Below are 6,004 nucleotides of genomic sequence, written 5' to 3' on the forward strand. Positions count from 1 at the left end.
TACAAAAGACCTAATAGTGTACTGGTCCGATGTCGATCCTTTCCATGCAAAAGAGCCATCCAATTCTTTGCACAAATGATATTCATCGATCAATGCTTTTATTTGAAGCCATTGGTCCTTTTTCCATCCAAATAGTTGAAGTTGTAACCGAGCATCTTAGACCCAAACCTCCCCCTCCCATCCTCCATAGTCTCGAATGTACTTTTCGTTATTACTAGCTAAGGCATACATTCTTAGATATCTTTCTTTAAAAGATTGACCTTTCATCCAATAATCTTGCCAGAAAAGAATTTGGATCCCAATCACCAACAATTGGCTGAAAGTTAAAAGTAACTTGCAATGAAAACATGTTGGTAGAAACCAAAGAATTTAGAATGTTGCTCTATATTCTAGAATACCTCCTATTAGTGTTTTCCTTTGGTAAAAGATTGGTAGGATTTTCTCTTATTTCTCTACTATTACTTCATTCCACAGACTATCCCTCTCTCTTCCATACCTTCATAGCCATTTGTTTAGGAGTGTTTTAGTTTTCAGCTCAAGGTTCACAATTCCTAGCCCCTCATTTTCCTAGAAGTCACAAGAATCTCTCCTCAATTTTCTCAAGTTCTTTTATGACTCCCTTGGACATTTGAAATCATGTCAGAAGAAAATAGGCAAGCTGTTAAGGATAGACTTTAATAATGTCATCTTACAACCTATTGGTAAAGTCTTTGCCTTCTATCCCATGAGACACATTTCAAATTTCTTAATAATAGGTTTTCAGATTTGAACCGATCCTTGATTTCCTCCCAATGGCATCCCTAAATACATAATATGGAGATTCCTCGCTTTACAAGCTATTCTCTCGATTGTCTCTCTAACAACATGTTCATCTAAACCTACTCCAATGAGGCTACGCTTATGAAAGTTAGTTTTCAACCCCAAGATAGCTTGCAAACCCTTCAAAATTTGTTTAATAATGACGAGCCTTTAAACTTTGGGTTTACAAAAAATCATGGTATTGTCAGCAAACTGTAAATGCGATTATTACTAATGATGATTATTCTGCAAAGACCATTCTCTACCCCTTTATCCATCATTTGACTTAAAGACTCCATAACCATATTGAAAAGGAATGGTGACAATAGGTATCCTTGTTGCAACCTTATTCCCATTTTAAACGAATTCGTAGCCATATCATTCACAAGAATCAAAGCCTTAGCATTGGTCACAAAGCCTATAACCTTTCTCTTCCATTGTCTCCAAAATCCAACCTCTTTATGACAAAGTGCAAAAAACCCCAATCGACATTATCATGTGTATTCTCAAAATCAACTTTGAGCATAAAGCCACCTTCACTATTTTTTTTTACAAGATTTATCACATCGTTAGTAATTAACAGATAATCCATCAATTGTCTACCTTTAAAAAATACAAATTTCTTATCACCAATAACCTCTCCAATAATCATTGTAAGCCTAATGGCAAGTAATTCAGAAATGAGCTTACAAAGACTCCCCACTAAGCTGATTGACCTATATTTGGAAATAACGATTAGATTAACCACCTTACGTATAAATGCTAAAAAGGAAATTTCCGTGCCCTTTTTCATTCGGCCCTCTTCAAAAAACTTTTACATGCTCCTCATTACATTATTTTTGACAACACCCCACTGGTTTTTGAAGAACTCAAGATTATATCCATCGAGCCCTGAAGCCTTACTCTCATCACAATTAGAGATCATATCCCAAAGCTTTTCCCCAGTCATCTGTTTTTTCAACCAAGTTGTTGCATTGTTACTCAATTTTTTAAATGGACAGTTAAAGTTTCTCAATTACGATACCTCTTTCTTCTCATAAAACTTAACATAATGATCGTCAATAACCTTCTTAATACATTTCCCTTTACCTTCAATTGTTGGATCAGATTGTTTCTCCTCGCAGTTGAGGCCATTGCATAAAAGTACTTGGTGTTTCAATCATTATCCACCATCCATCTTACTCTAGCTTTCTATTGCCACTTTCTTTCCTCCCTCCTATAAAGCTCCCACAACTTAGCTCTTTTAGCCACGGCCTTTTGATGCAGAGTAGCACACCTTTCCTCTTCTTGCATTTTTTCATTAACGTTCTCTAGTTCAGTTTTCAATTTGCTTATTTTTTCCAGCACACTACCAAAAACTCTTTTCTGCCACCCTTTCAACACTATCTTTAAAGCTTTAAGTTTCCTCCATAGACCATAATCATCTCTAATGCCATTCCCTTGAAGTTCCCAATGCTTTTAACAACTGAATGAAACTCATCTCTTTCATCCGATAATTAAAAAATTTAAACAGTTATGGCTCCCAATCCATTAGCCTCGACTCTAATAAAAACAAGTTGTTATATAAAATTGATGTTGGTAAACATTTTTGGAGTAGTTTTTTCTCCATTTCTAGCACTTCAATATAAACAAGGAAGTGATTAAGTCAATTGAAAGACGGCTCTTCTCTGTTATTATTTTAATTATATTTTTTACCCACCATAGGAAGATCCGTAAGCCCAGCTTCATTAATAAAATCATCAAAAGCTTTCACAACCCTGCCTAAATCACCCTTACCAATCATTTATTCTTCTATTCTCATAACACTAAAATCACCACCAAAGATCCACATAATGCTTGAAGCCCCCACAATATATATATAATTTCTTCCCAGATAGCACTACGTTCTCCATCATCATTAGGAGTGTAAACATTGTCAAAGCCGCATTTAACATTCTTGTTCCTTAGCTCTCCTATCAACATAATGTAGTTTTTGTGCAAAATGCTTTCCTTCACATTAAAATAGTTATCTTGCCATAGAATGATTAATCCCCTAGATCTCCATTTAGCAGCCATTGCCTTGCTGCACACCTGTTCTTTAAGCCATAACCTTTCAAGCAAGCCATTGGATATAGTCTTCAATTTTGACTCTTGAATAAAAACCATGTTTGGTTTGTTTTTCTTGATTAACCTCTTTAATGCTCTTTTTTTTTTCCTTTTACCTATCCTTCTAAGGTTCCAAGTTAAAAGAATTATAGAAAAAGACAAAACTCACATAACTACAGTCATCACCTCGTCACTATCTCAATCCTATCGAATATCCTCATCACTTGCCTGATTAGCAAAAGCCTTGATAACTTTTGTCCTTTATCGCCATAAATTCCAAACCAAGGTTGCTATTCACATCCATGGTTGTTAAAGATTCCCTCCACATAATGACCTCATCATCCCAATTACTCATTGTACTATCTTTTTTTTTCCTTCATTATTCTCCTTAACTTCTTTTTTGTCTCCCTATTTTCATTCAATCGACTTTTCTGCTCTAAATCCTCCTTTAAAACAGAATTTTCTCTACCCTTTTCTCTCTAAGTTTCTCCACTCTACTCACACTAACTATGATCCCTATCTAGTTCCTTCGTCTTTGTCTTCCTGTTATTTGTTCCTTTTAGTTCCCTATTTTTGACTTGGCCTTCAAACTGGTTTCCTAATTTTACTCTCTTTCCTTCCAATACTGATTTTTTTATTTGGAGCTTCGACTTGCTTATTTTTTTTCCCTCTTCTTGCTTCTAATGCAATCCTTTAACACCATATCCTCCAATATTGATAACCCTAAGTTTTTCCACCTTTATCTTATAGAGCTTCCCCTTAATACCTCAATTTCTTCCACCCTTCAATCACCCCATTCATCTAAGCTTTGACCATTTGCCTTGATACCTTTACTTTTTTCCATGAATGGTCGACCTTTTCTCTGTTTTCCCTTTCTCATACACTTCTTTCTTCAATTTTGAGTGCTCTAATACCTTTCAGTTCAACCTTATCCCTTTTAGTCTCCCTCTTTTCTCTACTTTATATTAACCCATCTTCTAATCTGCACTTACTTTTGATTCTTAAGCTATTTTCTTCCTGCATAATGGTCCTTAGAGCTTAACCTCCTTCATCAAAAAACCTATCATAAACTGAAACCCCTGGAATCCCTTCACTCTAACTTATTTTACAACTTTTCCCCCCATATTCAACATTTTAAGCTTGTTTTTTTCTTGAACTTGGTCCATAGTTAATCCAACAAACTCAACATGAAGGCCACCACTCTATTTTGGACCGTCATAATCTCGTCCCCCTTAAACTCCTTCCTTTGGCCTTTTCCATCATTTTCTCTTTATTAAAATTTAAACTTCTTTTCTTTTGAACTTTTTCTTTTCTTATACACTTTTCTTAGTTTCATCCTTACTTTCTCGAAAGACAAACCCTGTGTCTCTCTTTTTCACCTTAGTTCCCCTTTTAAGGCACTTTTCAACCCAGCTTTATTTGGATTGCAACTCCACTGTTTGATGCTTGATACCAATCAATCATCACCATCCATAATTATCCCTTCTTTGTCTGTTTCACCATCCGACTTTCGCTAACTCACCTTGATACCAACCATGTCATCACCATCCATGCCTTGTGATGTAAGCATTGGATTTGTTCGTCTTGAGAATTGGATAACGTGACAACACATTGGAAGGTGACCGGGCAACACATTGACAACCATCCGTACAACTTTCAACTGTTTCCTTGTCCATTATTTTGGTGAGTCTTTCTTCAATAATTGCGTAAATGGACTTGTAATCTTCGTACGATTTACAATGAAATTTCTTGTAGAGTTTACAATTTCAAGGAATTGTTGCACTTTCTTTTTTGTGATTGGATCTAGATGATTGGAGTTCTTGGCCTATATGTGGCTACGCGATGTACTTTCCATCTTTGAGGTGCATAACGAGGAAGTTGGTTTTTATAGCACTTAATGTAATCTTTTTCTTGCACAACATTTTCTCGTAATGCTAGACGATGCTTTGGAATTTTTCTAAAAGTTGCTTGTGACTTGTCTCGTCGAGAGAAAATAATAAGATATCATTAATATAGATTAGTGCATTATTTAATATTGAATTGAATATCTTTTTCATAGCTTTTTGGAATAATGACAGAGTTGTCTTCAAACCAAAGGGCATAATCATCCATTGAAAATTGTGTTGGGGATGTAAAACACTACTTTGTATCTTTTTGACTGAGATATTCAAAGTTGTGAAAATATTGCTTTCAAGTCAAACTTGGAGAATACCTGAGCATTGGGCAAGTTTGAGAACAATGTTTTTCTATTGGGGAGCGAGAACTTGTCATTAACAAAGAACAAGTTTAGTGGCCTGTAATTAATGACCAATCTTAACTTACCACTTACTTGCTGAAAGCATTTATTAGCATAGAAGGCGTTGTGCGCCCATAAGAAGGTTGTGGGCTTAATTAAGCCTTGGTCTTGGAGTTGTGAACAGTGTCTTCAGTGGCTAGCTTGAGATGGTCTGGGTTTATACTCGAACAGCAAGCGTTTACTGGGTTCACTAATTCTTCTTTTTCGAACGACAGAGTGATGAAAATCTCTAAGTTTTTCAATAGTGGATTTGGACATTTAAGGAAAGAACTTGCATAACTGTCAACACAAGAAGTTAAGATTAACTTCTTTCTGATATCTTCGAACTGGGCCGAATGCAAAGTGATTGTGAACAGGTTTGTCAGGAGTCTCTATGTTTGGAAGAACTGTCTACACTTGAGATCTTTGTAGTTAAGCTTAAGAACTGGCTTACTAGATAGAATATCAAATCCAATGGCTAAGTCCTTATGTGGTAAAGAGGAACCTAGTATCCTTTGTGTGATAGAGACACTTGGGAAAAACTCAGTTATTACAAACAGGGTCTAGTAACTCTGTTCATCGTCAAGTGAGAACACGGATTGAAGATCATCATCGTTAGATAGATTGAGACTTGAAGTGCTCACAATTTATTACATCATCTGGATGGATTTCTTGTCTAATCTACGACATTGCTTTGTATAGTGTCTTAATTTTTCGAAGATGAAGCATTTTGATGGCTTGTTGTCTAGTTTCACTTTTTTTCTTCCATAATCGAAGCTTTTGAATTTTTTTCTTCTTGGAAACTTATTAGTCCTCATAATAAGCTGGTTTAAGTATGGTGAGCAA

This window comes from Theobroma umbraticum, unplaced genomic scaffold, assembly GCF_002168275.2.
Source record: "Theobroma umbraticum cultivar Fairchild unplaced genomic scaffold, ASM216827v3 scaffold_147.0, whole genome shotgun sequence".
NCBI lineage: Eukaryota > Viridiplantae > Streptophyta > Magnoliopsida > Malvales > Malvaceae > Theobroma > Theobroma umbraticum.